Source organism: Trachinotus anak, unplaced genomic scaffold (genome assembly GCF_046630095.1).
Source record: "Trachinotus anak isolate AG129_WGS33_773 ecotype Australia unplaced genomic scaffold, CSIRO_AGI_Tana_v1 ptg000003l, whole genome shotgun sequence".
Taxonomy (NCBI): Eukaryota; Metazoa; Chordata; class Actinopteri; order Carangiformes; family Carangidae; genus Trachinotus; species Trachinotus anak.
Genome location: NW_027273854.1, coordinates 9,145,001 through 9,161,457, shown reverse-complemented (window position 1 = coordinate 9,161,457; position 16,457 = coordinate 9,145,001). Strand labels below are relative to the sequence as shown.

The 16,457-nt window shown below is 42.1% G+C and overlaps 1 protein-coding gene across 1 annotated transcript in view; it reads right to left on the bottom strand.

The window, feature by feature from the left end:
• adgrl1a (adhesion G protein-coupled receptor L1a) overlaps positions 1–12,957 on the bottom strand; it is a 92,598-nt gene extending 79,641 nt beyond the window's left edge. The window contains exon 1 of the mRNA XM_071472509.1: positions 12,033–12,957. The gene's annotated coding sequence lies outside the window, so the exon portion shown is untranslated. The remainder of the gene's footprint in view (positions 1–12,032) is intronic.
• Positions 12,958–16,457: the final 3,500 nt, after the last annotated feature.

Sequence of the window (16,457 nt, the reverse complement as noted above, 5' to 3'; positions counted from 1 at the left end):
TAAGCATAGAGACCTAAAGCCTTTATTTTTGTGCATTACACACAAGGTTAAGCTGCTGCACTGAGGGAAGTGCATTAAAAATACCAACAGGCACAACTATCACTGCTATCTTCAATCCCCAACCAGCACACTCTCTGCTGTCCAATCATCCCATCACATCCCACTATGGCCAATTTGCCGCTATGCCCAATCTCTCCTCTGCAGTCAGACTACTCTCCATCACTCAAAATAGCATATTGCCAGCCCTCGCTGTCACCCGCCACGCCGTATCACCAAAACTCCCAATACATCCAGCAACAAGTCCAGTTTGACAGACACGTGCTATCACTGACCCATGCCTACACCCTACTACAACACAACGCTCCTCCTTAACTCTCCTCAGCCTCATCTCACCTTGTGACCACTCACATTCCCTCCCATGAGAGCTCTACACCGTGCAACGGCAACATAAAAAGGTCCACCTCTCCCACTGTGGCTCTTTTACCTCACTTTGATTTTCTGTCCATCAAGGGGGCGTGGATTAGCGCTCTCTTGTTTATCTGCTCGTCAGTTTTATCTATCTATCACTAAGCCATCCGCTGTGCTGCAGCAGGCCTCAGCACTGCATTAATCCCCTATCAGCCAGCCAGCCATCCATCACCCCGCTGTCTATCACGTCAGATCCATCATCCGCCCATCTGTCTCACACTGCCCATGCTCAGAAATGATCTACTCGGAGAGCCCCACTGGCGACTCACAGAGGGTGGGGAGCGACAGCGGGGCAGGAGGAAATTAGAGGGAAATGCTGAGAGAGAAGACAGGGGAGAGGGAGAGAAGATTATACCCTGCCCTTTCTTCCCTCTCCCTCTCTCAGCTTGCATGCTGCTGAAAGCATTGTCTTCATTTCACTTCATGTTTATTAGCTGTTGTGTTTGTTTCCTTGTAATTTGTTTGTTTTCCTCGCCTGCTAATTCTAGCCAGTGGGAGAAGTGCCAGTGGAGGGAGAGATAGCTGCTGGGGACCGGGGTCATAAATCCCATAAAACCCTGATGTAGTGAGAAACCCTGGCCCCTCCTTTTCCAGCACGTCGGAGCAGGAAAGGGATATTGTCTAAAGCCTCCAGCTTTAAAACAGCTCAATATCTGGGTTCATCAGGGGTCATTTGTATTTCCATCCATATCTGCTGGCATCAGAAGGTGAGTGGAGGTGGGGGGCTCATGAGCAGGAGAGAAGGTGAGTGTAGGGCAAATGCTAGCACTCGCAAAGGAATGAGTCCACACAGGTGCATGTAAGTGCAGGGTGCAGGGGCAAGAGTGTGTAAACAGGCACATATTAGGAGAACCAATGAGCACATAGACATTCAGGTGTCAATGGTAGTTGAGCAAACAGGTATGTATGTGGGCTGAAGCACCGTAATTATTTAGACTAGTTGACAAATAGAGTCTGTGAGGGCAGAACAAACTGTGTAGAGGGTAACAGAAAGAGCACAGAAAAAGGTTAATGTTTTAGCCTGTTTGTACAGTGAAAAAAACAAGCAGGTTTATGGGAGGAGGAAGTTAAATATGCAGCCTAGCAACTCTGCAGAGATCCAACGTAGTGGATCTGTGTGAAGCTATTTATTTAAACACACTGTGAATAACTACCTAACCACCTCAAGGCACCTGGATTTGCCCCGTCACCGGTATCTACACGATTTGTTTGATTGCCAAGTAGCCGAGCAAAACATCTTTTTAAGTGACACAAGGAGAGCGGAGGGGACTTTGTGTCTATGTTTCTGCAAGTTGTAACATGAAAGCCACTTTGCTGTCACCCCCCAAAAATGTTTTTTTCTGCTTTGTTTTCCTTTGTTTTCCTTTGTTTTCCGTCGGTAGCCGTGCTGCCGCTTGTGCAGGAACGCCGCTTTGCACAGAATCAAAACTCCAGAAGAAATCAGAATGGAGGTGCATACCAGAGAACAGACAAAAAAAAAGATTGATTGTGGGGTCAGACAATTGAGTTATCCTTTCTTCAACTCTCCCTTTAATCCAATTAAGATAATCCATTTAACATGTTTGCTGCCTTGATCTGGTTATAATTAAGTTACAGGCATTCATGTAACCTTTCTGAGTGTAAAGTAGTTCTGTAGCGTTAAAGCCTTTCTGTGAAGATGCTGCATAATACTGACGGTTAGTGTTCCTTCCTTGAGAGATTTCAGGCATCCTCATTCTACATGGTGTACAGTAAATATTACATGATGAAAAACCACCAACAATACAAAACACAATGAATTACATTCAGTCATATTCATGAGAAAATGGAGGAAGCCCCCATTCTATTTGCTGGTAGGATTAAGGATCATTCCAACAGTATCTTTAGTTATTCATCTTAATAACTATATACAGTGTATTATAATGCACAGCAGAAATGCCAGTAGAATACAGAGTGCTGCCCTTTGCATTTGTTTGAACTTATATGGTAATTATGACCTGAGCTGTGGTCCATATTATATGATTAAATAAAAACATGGAGGAGCAGTTTTAATTTGTGCTGCATTTTACTACAAGGCTGAGTTTACCCTCCAGTACCAAGATTTTGCTCCCAGAATCTACAATGGCTTCCAGGATCTTAAATAGTATATGCAATGGCATACAGTATTAGGATGACACTGTAGACCTAAACAAAATCTCAATCCGGTCAGTTGTTTTCACCCGTGTCCTCAAATAGCCTTGTAGGATTACAGCTCGGACTATACACTGTCCTGTAAATAGTAAGAGCTCTATGAATGTTGCAAACCAGTTGACAGCTGAGATTCTCTTCTGTGTAATATCAATATCGGTGGTCCTCAGTTACACATAGAATAGGAGGAAAGAGAAGTGTGAAGCCTCTGCTTTTATCCATAATGAGCCTAAACAAACATCTCCAAACAAATGTTCCTCTTCCACACGCGGCTGAATCAGAAGAGACAGCTGTCAGAAAGCATCCACATCCATCCTGAGTTAGCTCTAATTAGATAACCACTCTGCCTCCTCTGGCCCTCTATGACAGATACTGCTCAATCATAATACTGGTGCTGAACACTGCTCCAGTCCGACAATATACGGTCTGCAATTACAGTGCGTACCGCTGTTACACAATGACACCTCACGCACTGCACACATCCCAGCATGGTGCTAATACATGCATATTACTGTACTTCTGTGTGCGGCGTGTGTGTGTGTGTGTTCATGTGCATTTGTGTGTGCAAGCGTGTTCACATGTGCATTGATGCTGGACTTGCACAAACTGAACCTGCGAATCCTACGTGTCATTTTTATGAAATACACTAGCAGTGTGCTTTTGCTTGTGCAGTAAAGATATAAATTGTAAATGCTGCTATTCCAATAAAAGGGTGAAACCTTCAGACTATAACAGATGCAATTACCAGTTACACAAAATACAGAGAGAGAGGGAGAGACACACAAACATAAACACTCACAGGGCCTCATAAACACATACCTACAATATGTCGTACACACCGAATTAATCAGCGCTTAAACAAATAGCCGAATAAATACTGTGGATAAGCAGATCAATATTGTACACTCAATTCATTTGAGTTCACAGAGATGTCAAATTCTGCATAGTTCCACGGCACACTGATTAAACTGGCACCACATTAATTCAGTAAATCAATAAAACCAATCTTTCAAATAAATCAAGTCGCATGGACGGCTAGAGCCAATTGGAGGGCTAGGACACATTAAAATTCCCTTGGTTCCACTGCATATCTATGTCAACCAGGCAGCACACTGATCTGCTATGTGGATTCCACAATTTGTGGAATGAAAATGATTAATCCATGAAACAATAACCAGGGTGCCAAGAAGGCACATGGTAATTCTATAATGATCAAAGACTCAATTAAATCCTTTTCCATTCTGTTCCCTAAATGCCTCACGTCTGTGACTGCAGAGCAAATGTGTGTGTGTGCGCACGCGTGTGTGTGTGTGTGTGTGTGTGTGTGTGTGTGTGTGTGTGTGTGGGTGTTTGGTGGTCAGTTTATGTTGTGTGTGTGAGTGACTTCTTTGTTTTGTCTCTGGGCTATGAGGTGTCCAGAGGTTAAGCTGTGGTCTGGAAAGAGTCTTTTGTGGTCAGATGACGTATGACGAGTGGTTCGTGTTCATACTCTGAAGCACTACAGGATGGGGGCACAAGTGGTGTGATATTAATTATTATCGAGCTCTAAGCATATTCATACCCTGACAGAAAAGCCAGTGTATTTTATTTCATTAGAAATATGTCCTTCACCATCCACCATGTAGCCTTTCATGGTGCCCATCATTTAGTTTTTTTTTATTGTACAACATTCTCCTTTTTTCAGTCCCTGTTTCAAATGAGAGCAGAAAAGCACTCAGCTGCTACTGTAGTTTGTAGAAAAAAACAAATCTTTTTTTTTTTTTTTACCACGGAAGGTTTGCTGAGCACGCATGGCCATTTTTAGCAGCACCTTACTTCATAATGATCCACACCTGGGTGCTGGCTGTTATCCTGCTTCACTTGAAAATATGAGGCTCTATGCACTTAATGGTAATTCCGACTCCAAGGGAGGTCCAAGGTGTCCCCAAAATCAGACAACCGAGAAATCCTTCTGCCACCTTGTTTTCTCACTAACACTGGAAGGTAACGTAGGCCATAGAGAATGTGCCTGACAGTTTTATTCTGGAGCATATGGACAAAATACCTATATGACGCAGCCTGTGTTAAAACATTTAGGGTTAAACTGGAACAGTGGGTGCTTAGCCAGCGTCTCTACGATGTAATATTAGCAGTGAATACTGGGTGCTGTTGTCAAAAGAGACTTGAAAACAGGTACATTTGAATTTCCTCTGCCAGAAAAGGATGCACTTAAAAAAAACACTTCTTCAAAACTGCTATAAAAAATGGCTTTATTAACAATGGATGTCACATGACTACATGTACTGTGAAAAATGTCACCTACAGAGAGTTATCACCTAACTCTGCAGTTCCCTTCGGCTCTATGCAGCATGTGTCTTTGAGCTCAGTGTCTCAGTTTTACAGCCTGCAGTTCACTGTTTTGGTTGAGTCACCCCATCCCCAACATGTTCAGCCACTACAGGCACCTGTTTGTGTGAAAAAGCTCAGATAAAGTCACTGTCTACCTACCCAGCACCAAAGAACAAACAACAAAAGTTAGCACCTAGCTGATGAACACGGTGGCACATGTATCGGTTAGAGAGCCAGACAGTTCTCTCAGGAGTTGGTGGAGAAAACAGAGCTAAAAGGAGACTACAGATTTATATTTGTAACGTCAGCAAACACATCTTCCATATGAACTTCATAAGGTGATATGATATCAACATAACAGCTTGTTCCAGGAATTAATTAATGTGGGTTTACATACTGTAGAAAACTGGGATATTGCTCATTAATGCCAGTTCTTGTGAAGACCACTTTCCCTACCAAATTTGAACCAAGCGTTTGTTTGGTCACAAACCCATTTGTACATCAAGTCAAGTCTTATTGTGCACTGACAGTTAACATAAGACCGATGTTGTAGCGTACTGATTTAAAAAAAAAAAAAAAAAAAAAAAAAAAAAAAAAAAAATTTGCCGCAAAAAGGTTAATATGCTGTTGCACTCATTCATTTTTGCGCACAGTGTCAGAGAGGTGTGTCCATGATACCGCAAATGTGGGTAGTATTTTCCTGTGGTTTGTGTCCATATGTGCAGAGGAGCAGAGGGCATGAGGATTGGAGAGGAGCAGCACAGGGCAGTCTCAGGTGAGACATGCATAGTCCCAACATAATTATAATCCTTAATTAATCCACTCCGGATGCGCTCTCTTGCTCTCTCTCTCTCTCTCTCTCTCTCTCTCTCTCTCTCTCTGTGTCTCTGTGTCTTTCTCTCTCTTCCTCCCTTTCTCTCTCTGTGTTTATGGACTTTTTCCATCATGGTGCACCCCCCCCCTTTTTGTCTCATCTGGCATCTGCCTAGTGTATGTATAATGCTCTAGGTGTTTTTGCAGCTGTTTATGAATATACGTGCCCTTTCACACCTCTCTCAAGGAGCTCCATCTCTCCTCCCCTCCCTCGCCTCCCCTCCCTTGCCTCTCCTCGCTCTACCTGCTTTCCCTCCAACTCCCATCTTGGCAGACAGGCAAACAAACAGCTTCTTTTGGTCCCGTGTTGTTTCTCGGTGTTGCCTCCTCTCACAGCGCATAGCACGGACACAGACAAACACAGAGACACATAAACACAAACATGCTCACACCAGTCCAACACCATACACTCCAAGGGGAGTGCTGCTGACACCAGAGCCGTCCTCCGTGGAATGACTCAGGTGAGTCTCAGGTGAACATCGCTGCTTGTCAGGGCCAGACAGCCAGACAGACACACACACACACACACACACACACACACAGATGGAGTTACTTTTTATATACCAGTCCCTCCTAATTCTGCTGCCTTACCAAATGTGTTGATAGTTCAGACGATGTTGAGTAACGCCTGTATTAGTGTGAGGGGTCAGTGGCAGGAAGCGAGACGTGGATGGCATAAACGGAGGTGTAACGAAGGAACACTGGAGCCCCGGGCACGAAACTGAAGGTAATGAGGACAAAGGTGTCCGTATTGACGCTGGCAGAGTGAGAGCGCCAGGTGTGAAGAGGAGTGACAACTACTCCTGCCATTACCACTCAGCCTCCCGCTCTGCCTGTTCTGGCCAGGCCAATTAAAGAGCCTCATCCACCAACTCTCGTCCACACCCTCCGTCGAGCTATCAGAAAAACATAACGATTGATTGGACAAGCTATTAGGTCAATTGATCCCTGTTTCCTTTCATCTGCGTGCTCCCCCTTTTTTCAGATGGACAGATTGGATGTGGAAAGCTACTCCAATTACCAAGGACAAGGGTTTAACTGAGATGGCCTGACCTATTCAGTGATTTTAGTTTTTGTGTAAATGTAACACCTCTGAACATGTGTTTCTTCCTGTATGTCTATTGGCATATATCAGCATTCACACATTTCTCTGTAAGTGAATGTGTGTTTTGCTATAGATGCAAAAGGATCAGTATCATTCTCGGAGTGTTAAAAGCCCCATTGCCTCTACACACCTTTGGCAGGAGCTGCCTTAACTGATTTCCTAAAATGCCAGACAATCAGCAGGGCAAGATTATTGATTTGTGATTATTATTCTCAAGTGCCCTCAAAATTGTGTCTTGGCACATGGCCTTGAAAACCCATTAAATACATGTTAGGAAATGAAATATGACAAACACAGAGTGAGCTGATAACTGGCATTTGAAGTTGCTTTTAACGACATGAATAGGAAAATCAGGCAGGCTCAAAAGGCCACTCAAAGCAGTCCATTACAGATCGAGGTGAGAATTTGTTCGTCGAAACTGCAGCAACGCACTTTTGAACACCAATTCAGAGCCCCCTTCCCCCCTGAGAAATCTGTGTAAAACCAAATGAATGGCTGGCGAGGCTGATTGGTCACATTGATTGAGCATCACTGAGTCTTTTCACTGCTGTACACCAAGTCGTCTTTCACTCAATAGACACAACCCAAATACACCAGGCGCTCAATCCAATGTGTTGCTACATGGGCCCATCCAGCTAATTTAACACCCACTCCATTTATGAAAAAGAGTCCTCGATCGATTTTTTCTGTTCATGTGCTCTCGTTGCTCCTGCTCGTTTTCGCCATGCCGGCGCCTACACATGCTCAAGGCTGGCAGCAATTGAATTGAATTAGTGTTTTGTAGGGTTAGATTGTAAGATTGGCTTCTTAAAGCCCACACCTCCAGCCTCTCTCTCCAGCTCCAGCAGAAATGAGGAGCCTGCAGTTAGAGGCTGCTGTGTGCATGGCTACATGCACAGAGAGCCCCACAGCACAGAGGCCTCAAGCTTCAAAATGGACACACAGTGCCCATTGCTTTCTGCACTTGACCATTTCTGCTTGTTGCCCAGTATGCACCTCTCTACCCTGCGCCCGCTTCTATTTTCTTTTCCTCTCCTTATCCCCTCTCTTTGCAATCCATTGTTGCATGGTCATGCTTCCAAAATGTAATCTAGCATTTAAGGGGAAAACAGCCAACACATTACAAAAAGCCTTAGAAAACATAATAGGGTATTTTTGATTGCAATAATTAGTCCAACAACAGCTGTTTAAAACCATTTCCAGTGTGTTTTGTCGGCAGTGGTAAAACGCTGAACCACAATAACTGTCATTATAATCATAATGGCTTTCCTGTCAAGACAAGTCTTATCAGGCTGGTGACAACCACAGTGCTGCCACTGCCAGGTAAACAGTACTGCCTGCGAAGGGAAGGAGTATGGAAAGCTACATGGGGCTATACAATAAAACAGTTTCTAGGTCAGTTTGATGAAAAACTGACACAACCTTTTGCCTGTACACAAGGGGTACATAGGTGCACCGCAGCACCACATGGGACACTACAAAAAAACACATGCACTGCAGCACTACCACATCCATCACTTGACACCTCCACCCACTGCAATAAAGTTACAATAAATATTTTAAGTCTTCCACCCATTTTGATATTTTGATAGCATCAGTGCCAATGTGTAATAGCAGCAAATGTGTAATAATGGGATGACACTTACTGTTCCAAAATTGTTGGGCTAAAGGTCGCAAGTAGAAGTTCAGTTATCAACATGATTTTGGGATCAATGTCAAAATGATATTTTGGGAAAAAAAAAAAAAAAGCCAGAAGTAGACAACCAGACACAATTCAATCTCACAAAGGCTTGTTTTCCATGGATTACAATTGCAAATAATCCTAAGAATTAGAATAAATCAACATGGACCATGAACTTGATTATTCAAAATAAATTCCCCAGCTCAATGGACCATGAGAAGCCAGGGACCAGCAGACTAGCTGGCAAAGCCTTTACCTCTAATCAGATATCATATCTGGGAGCCTTTCATCATCAATAGGCAACAATGAGATTAAGTTTATCACCAGTAAATACTGCAGAGCCAGCGTACGAGTCCTCTGATCGGTACTGGCACCGATCACTACCTCCTGGAGGTTGAACAAGCTTACAGTGGCAGTGTGTGTATATGTGTTAGACGTGTTAGGTGTGTGTGTGTGTGTGTGTGTGTCTAGATCGGTAAACATCTGGGTATGCTAATTATATTTAAGTGTAACAATTTTAACTTCACATCCAAATTTTAAAAATTATCTGACGTCTAACACATGGACAGATCATCGATGCTTTCACTGTGTCAGAGTTTTTAAAAAATGACGAAAACAACTGACCGGACTTGTCCAAGTTCTCTCACAGGACAAAAACAAAATGAAAAAAATCGAATGGCCGTATATTCCGTGCTGTGTAAATGTGGCTATATGTATTCAAGTTGATATGTTTTCATTGTCCCTTTTGCATCATGTACTAAAATTTCACTTGAGCATGTTGTTCCCTGAATAGACATTTTTCATTATCGCGCATAAAGATTTTAAAAAAAAACCTACACTTGAATGACAAGCTGTTTTTTTTTTTTTTTTTACATTAACAATAGTAACCACAGTTGTAATCGCCTGTTCAGTTAAGGAACAATATAGACAATTTTAGAACTGAATCATGGACTTGGTGAATTCGTACAGCCGTGGTATACAGTCCAGCTCTTCTCTGCCTTTAGAATGATGTTATTTGTTAGCCCAAAGCCTACTGCAACTGTAGAATAATGTGCTGCTGCTAAAATCCATGCTGATTTTCATTTCTATGCACGAAAAATATGTCAGTGTCCTTCACAGGTTGAGGACAAATCTCCATAAAGTGTCAAAATCAACAACCCTTTGCTGACATGTAGCATTCAATATGTGTCCCTCGCTGTAATTAATAGCCATGCTGGGAAAAAACAGAAACATTGTGAAATATTACCAAGATATGAAAAGCTTTCAGCATCTCTTTAAAATGAAGTGAATTTTCTTCTCATATTATTCATCCACAACCAGAATAGATGCAATGCCTTTAACTGTTCTGTGGGCGTGAAACATCATAGGTCATTTTCTGAAATTCATATCAGTGCTCTTTCTGCTTATTTTCTGTTAACATATTCATTTAGTCAGCCCTGTCAAAGGGCTGTAAGGGGTGCACAGGCCCACATATTACACAAAGGAGAGAGGAAGAGAAATGCAAAGGAAACATAAGACCAATCGCTTTGGGAACAGAGCACTATTATTCTTACCCCTAAAAGTAGCATGTGTGTATGTGTGCATGCATGTGTGCATATACAGATACTGTATATGAAAGCGCAGCGAACACACATTTTTAAAAAACCAATTGCATTTAATAAGCGTGAATCATTCTGTGCGAAGACCATCAGGCAGGTTCTGCAGACAGTATTTCCCTCGCAACGACTACCTTCAACAGAATAATGTGGCCGTCGAATCCTGGCCACAGTGTTGCAGAGCCTCCCGAAATGCTGAAGTCACACACACTGAAATAAATCTAATTATGATTAGTGACTTATTAAAAGTCTGATGATCATTAATGGCATGCTAATGTATGACTATTATTCACCCATTGAAAGGCGAGAATAATTTTTCTGATGGTGATGTGACACACAGACAAGGGGGAAATAAATCCTTCTGTCTTCCCGGGGAGAGTGTTTGGCAGTAAACCAATTCCAAGTCTAGCTTCTTGAATGCCCAGATAACGCAATCAGACAGTTGCAATATTGCTGTTTTACCACCTGAAGAATTTGAATTTCATTCAGCCCCTTCAGAATAGTAGACATGCCAATTTTTCCCCAAGAATTGGCAGGACAAACACAGTGCACCCCGCTGGAATGAGGAAAAGGCTTACCAGCAGAAAATAACTGTTTTCAGGGTCTTTCATCTCTGCCTCCTCAGGTTCAATTTTATCATAATAATACAAAAAGACAAAGGGTTTAATTTCTTCCATCTACACAGTGCAGGCTGGCGATGCCTTTTTATTAGATATTTTATTATTAAATTGGGAATTAGTCAAGCATAGCCACAATATACGAGCGCCTCAGTTTTTATGTTGTGAACCCCTAAACATTACAGGGTCACATTTGATTAAATTTGGATATATGGGGGGGTTTATTTCCTGCTGTGGTTTAATGCTGTAGTGAAGTGATACCCTACATTTATTATTTAAGGCATGAGCCCATCAGGGTGGCCATTCATACACATTCTCTAATTGGAATTTTAGATAAGTTTTAGGGAAATTAAACTACACCTCATTTTGTTGGGGACACCCTGGAACATTCCTCAAGGACTCCTGGGGCTCCCCAGGACCCCTCTGAGAACAGCTGGCCTATAAGTAATGACTTGACTAGGTAGAGGATTAATGGTGTACTCTGGGACATGGGGGATTGGACCGAGTGGTTTGCTTTCAAGCTCTACACTTTGCTCTGATGCATTTATTCTTCTAATAGTCAATGAGCTACTTGATTTGTTTCTTTCAATATATTGTTCTCTGCTAGAAGGACCTTCTGCTCAGATAGAAAAGAAGCAGTGAGAGGGATGTTTGCCAGCATCCCAGGACATCTCTTTTCATTTTCTACTTTTCCTGAACAATTCCTCCAGGAAATAACTGGTTTATCCCTCATTATATTTCTGGCTATTTAACAATCTCACAATCCGCCTCAGTCTTTCCACTGTCACCTGCCTACATTCGCCGAACTGCATCCTCCACCACAGGACAGGCAAACAGTCATCTCCCCTGCTCCCCATATTGTATGTATTAATTAAAATTGCCCCCAAATCTATTAGTGTGCAGGCCACGGTGCAATGCATGGGCCCACACAAACAGGAGTCCTGCTCACGAATCCGACCAATTTAGAGCATCCAGCGGCGCATTTTAAATATGAGGCGACCGCTGCTGACGCACCGCAAACACGAACTCCGTGTCTGTCAAAGCATAAAATATCAATACATAAATCGGCTTACACGCATGGACACCTCACGCAGGCTGATACTGGAAGCTCGGGCGGCGCACATGTACACGCTCTTACTGTCGCCCTCAGATCACATGTATTAAGAACACATAACATGGAAACTGCGCTCAGCTCCTACCTTGATTCCTCCAATCTCCTCTCCCTTGATTGCTCAGTGTGTCTCATTCATTCTCGCTTCCCTCCTCACTTGCCTCCTTCTCCTTCTCTCCCCCTCTGGTTATCACTCGTTTTCTCCTCTCCGGTCCCGTCTTCGTGCGGATGCATAAGAATTAAAAATTAATAGCCTGCTATCTTAAAGACAAACCGACGAAAAACGGTATAGGGGTGAGGGGGGGGGGAATCCACCCGACTAAAAATATGATAAAAGGCAGCGTGGGGGAAATCCTCATGGACAGGGCAGATTCTCACGAAAATGCGCCCGTGTGGGCATCAAAATAAATAACAGCGACGACACCATTGTCCAGCTTTAAGGAAAACAGCAATAACATGCGAGCTACAACATCGTCAAGCGGCGACGGAGATGTGGAGCTGTGCTGAAATATGAACGGTGTTGAACTTGTAAACGCGCTGTCCGTCCGTCCGTCCCCGGTCGGATGGTGAGCAAGTGAGCGAATGTGCCACCGTCGCAAAACGTCTGTGTAAGGCAAATGAGACTCTTGGATGTCTGATGTCTATCTGTTCTCAGGGAGGGGTCGCCACTTTTTTTTTTTTTTTTAAACAAACTGTAGACTATTCGCCCTCACGCCGTACCAAAAAAAAAACAAAACAAAAAAAAAGCTCTACGCTTTGAAATAACCCGTTGGAATTAGGAGAGACTACACCGGCCATCTGCAGTTATCTTGTGCGTCCTGACGCACCGAGCGGATCACTAGACTATAGTTTCCCTCTTCGTCGGCAGGCAGCGCACACTCTCATCAGGACCATTCACACGGTATTTTCTGCCACTGCAGCTCTGCATCAGGCCTATTACAACCTGGTGCATTCATCATTGCCTTTCACACACACTTCGGTAGCCTAAATACAGCTTCAAGACACTTTTTATAACCGACCCTGACTTACGGCAAGAAAAATGCCTCAGCCCGCCCACTAGTTAAATTGCTTCCTATGTATAGCCTAACACCAGCACTTTTTTTTTATTTTTTATTTTTTTAACCCCAGTTGCCTAACCCACGTGGTTTCTAAAGGTGGGGTTCAGGAACCATCAGAGGTCCGTGAAATGGTCCGTCTGTGGTAGCCCTGCAAAATTAGGTAGTTTAATTTCAGTGGTGTAATTCTAAGGTAGCTGCATGAGGGAAAACACTGAATACTTGTTTTACAGGTTACCTGTGCCCACTGTCTTCTCCCCTCTCTCTGTGACACATTACTCTATGAATCCCGTATGAAGTCATTTCAAACAGCTGAACTCCTCTGAGATGTGATTTGTTTGTTTGTTTTTTCAGTGCTCTAATGCAACCGTCTAGGCTACTACCTGTGCCTTCACTCAATGAACCTTAAAGGGGTGATTCAGTGAAAAAGCAGACAATATTTCATAATGAGATGAAGTTGTTTTCCATGCAACTGCATGCAATCAGCACACGATTGAACCTTGTTGTGTAAGAGCTCAGAACTCATCGAGCTTGATGTGAAGACAGAGCGGAGGCCTCGGTGTTGAACAGTGCATTTCAGGTAACGTCTTAAGTGAGCCATAAAGATTTATTTAAGAAGATCCAACCAAATTCATGCTGTATGCTCAGTGAATTAATAAACAAAGACGTAATAACATTGTGTGGGATTCATTTACATGCAAACCTGCAACTACAACAACTCATCTGTATTATGAGACTTGTGGATTCTTCACTTAAGTGTGCCATTCTGAATTTAAATGCATCTCAATGGGCTTTTTATATTTTTTCATTAGTTTTACAGCACTAAAAACAACGTGTCTGTCTAATGTCAAAGCACTGATTCTCAGGAGGGACCAAATCTTTATAAGATAACAGTTTGCCTCCCCTGAGCAAAGGAAAAGATGGATTTTTCTAAAGATTATTTTTCTTTTCCTTCCACTGACAGACAAGTTGCTGAAAACCAAGATCGAGTGCTACACTGGGCCAGAGTAGTATCATAAATTGGCAGTTCAGGGGCTTTTCAGGATGTTCACAGGTGAGAGTGTAAAAAGAAAATAATCAGAGGAACAAAAAGCAATGAACAAGTGAAAAGCCTTTACTGGAACATGATTTAGCTGCTGTACAGCACATACAGGATGTTTCATGGGTAGAGAGTGAGTCATGGGATGACACACAGCAACAGTTTGGAGCTGAGTTGGAACTCCTAGCTTTCAAAGTACATGTTGCTCCTCAGCCTGCCGAACTAGCAGCATGCACCGTACTATGCAGTCCGGTTTCTCACTGGCTGTTTTCTCCTGGAGGTATAAATAGAAAACTGGCCCGAAGCCACTTAAGTCTCGTTATTATACATTAAATGTAGCAGCGTGGATTGATGCCGGTATCCCACGCAGTCTCTGACAAATCAATTATTCACTTTCTTACAGCATTTATTGGTTATTTGCTCTTATTTTATCTTTCTTGCCGGTTACCAGACACAGCAAAGAGTTTACATAAGAACAGTAAAAATATTAGCTCCACATGCCATTTATTATACCATATTATGAGATACTGTAGTACGCATACAGGCTGCACACTGCTTTTCCTGTATTTCCACTGCATCATTTATGTTACACTCTACCACATTTTATTAAAAGCCATGAACAGTATCATGTTTATCATATACAGCACCATACTATGTCAACATCACTGCACAGAGGAAGATGTAGCACCGAGGGGGAAGCACTACACAGTGTTATTTTATTTTATAGCATAAAGCATATACACAGATAAGTAGGTTTAGTAGATGGAATGCATATGCACACAAACAGAAATATTCACATCCATACATTGACACATCTGCAAATACATATATAAAATGTTTTAAAGCAACTTTTTACCCATAACAGGCATATATTTCCTTTAAAGAGACACTGTGTAACTCTTCAAAGAAAGGATAACATGTTCTTTCTCCTACAAATGAAAAAAGACTTTTCTTTTCAATTCCACTCAGGGCTTCAGCTGCTACAGTGTTACTAGGTCTGGTTTATAGCTCATGTTATAGTACATTATAATAGCTGATGTTACCTAACTTTAGGTGTCTATTGCTGTGTAACTGACTGTGTTATCCACTGACTTTCAGACTCTACGTTGTTTGTGTTGGTGTTAGACTACATTTATAAACTTGATGAGAAAAATAAAATGAGAAGCTAAGTATACCTTGTATGTCTTTAGAGACAGTGTAATGTGCCATCATCCTCCAACCACCACTTGTTGACATCCTGAGACTAGTTTGAACCCACGACTTGAATTTTGAACATAAAGACAAAAAAGATCAGAACATAAAGTATATACCATTGCTTTGTTTAAAAATTTCAGCACATCCTTGCTAGAAGTGCTAATCATTCAGGATTAATCCCTGGCAGTCTTTGGTCTCCAGGTAAACACACACTGCCTACACTGCCAGAAGAAACTGTTTAACATCCATATCATATGCAATAATTGCACGGGTGCCCAGTGCATGTTGCAGTTTTTCTCTCCCCTCTGAAAATGCCTTTGTCACTTTCTATTATGATAGCTAAAATTGGGCTCTATTGAATGGGCTCTACACGCCTTTGCCACTTAGCCTTCTGTCACACAGTACCTACTCTGTTATACTGCTCTCAAATCCATTCAATTGACCTTCATGGGTTGCCTGACTCATTGCGCCAATAAACAGCTAGCATAATGTAGTTTGTGCTCCATAGCAGTCAGACACTCTATCAGGATTTTTTTTTTTTCTTTCAAGATCAGATGTTATTTATGCAAAGTCACAGTGCTCTGTATGATCAGAGGAGACTGTAGGCAAACCTCATCCCCCTACTGTACAGAATGGATCACTCAGAGCCAAATGTGGACAGATTTACAGCATCAAGTCAGGCTTAGCACAGTCTGAGCAGTTGTTCATCACATCCCGGTCTCTTAGCAACAACTATAGTGACTACATGTGATGAAGTGCTGATTGCCCTACTAAATACAAGTAGTGGTCTCTTGTTACAAATACTGCAGCGCTCACTGCTTGATCACTTTACTTATAAATAATATAACCTTAGAAAGTCAAATGGGCAAATGGTATATGGTGTGTGCATGGTGTGTGTGTGTGTGTGTGTGTGTGTGTATCTATCTATCTATCTATCTACAAACACATATACATATATATGTATGTATGTGTGTGTATATATATATATATATATATATATATATATATATATATATATATATATATTTTTTTTTTTTTTTTTTTTATGCTAGGTCATGCAGTGGTGCCCTATAAACAGAATGAACAGCTCATCTTACCTCTACATGTGCAGACAAATATAGTAAACAGTTACCTTTTGCAAAGTTCGCTGTCATCAAATATCATTATCATCTGCCCTTTGCCTAAGGTTTTCTGACTGCCTTTGTTTTTTAGTGAACTCAAAATA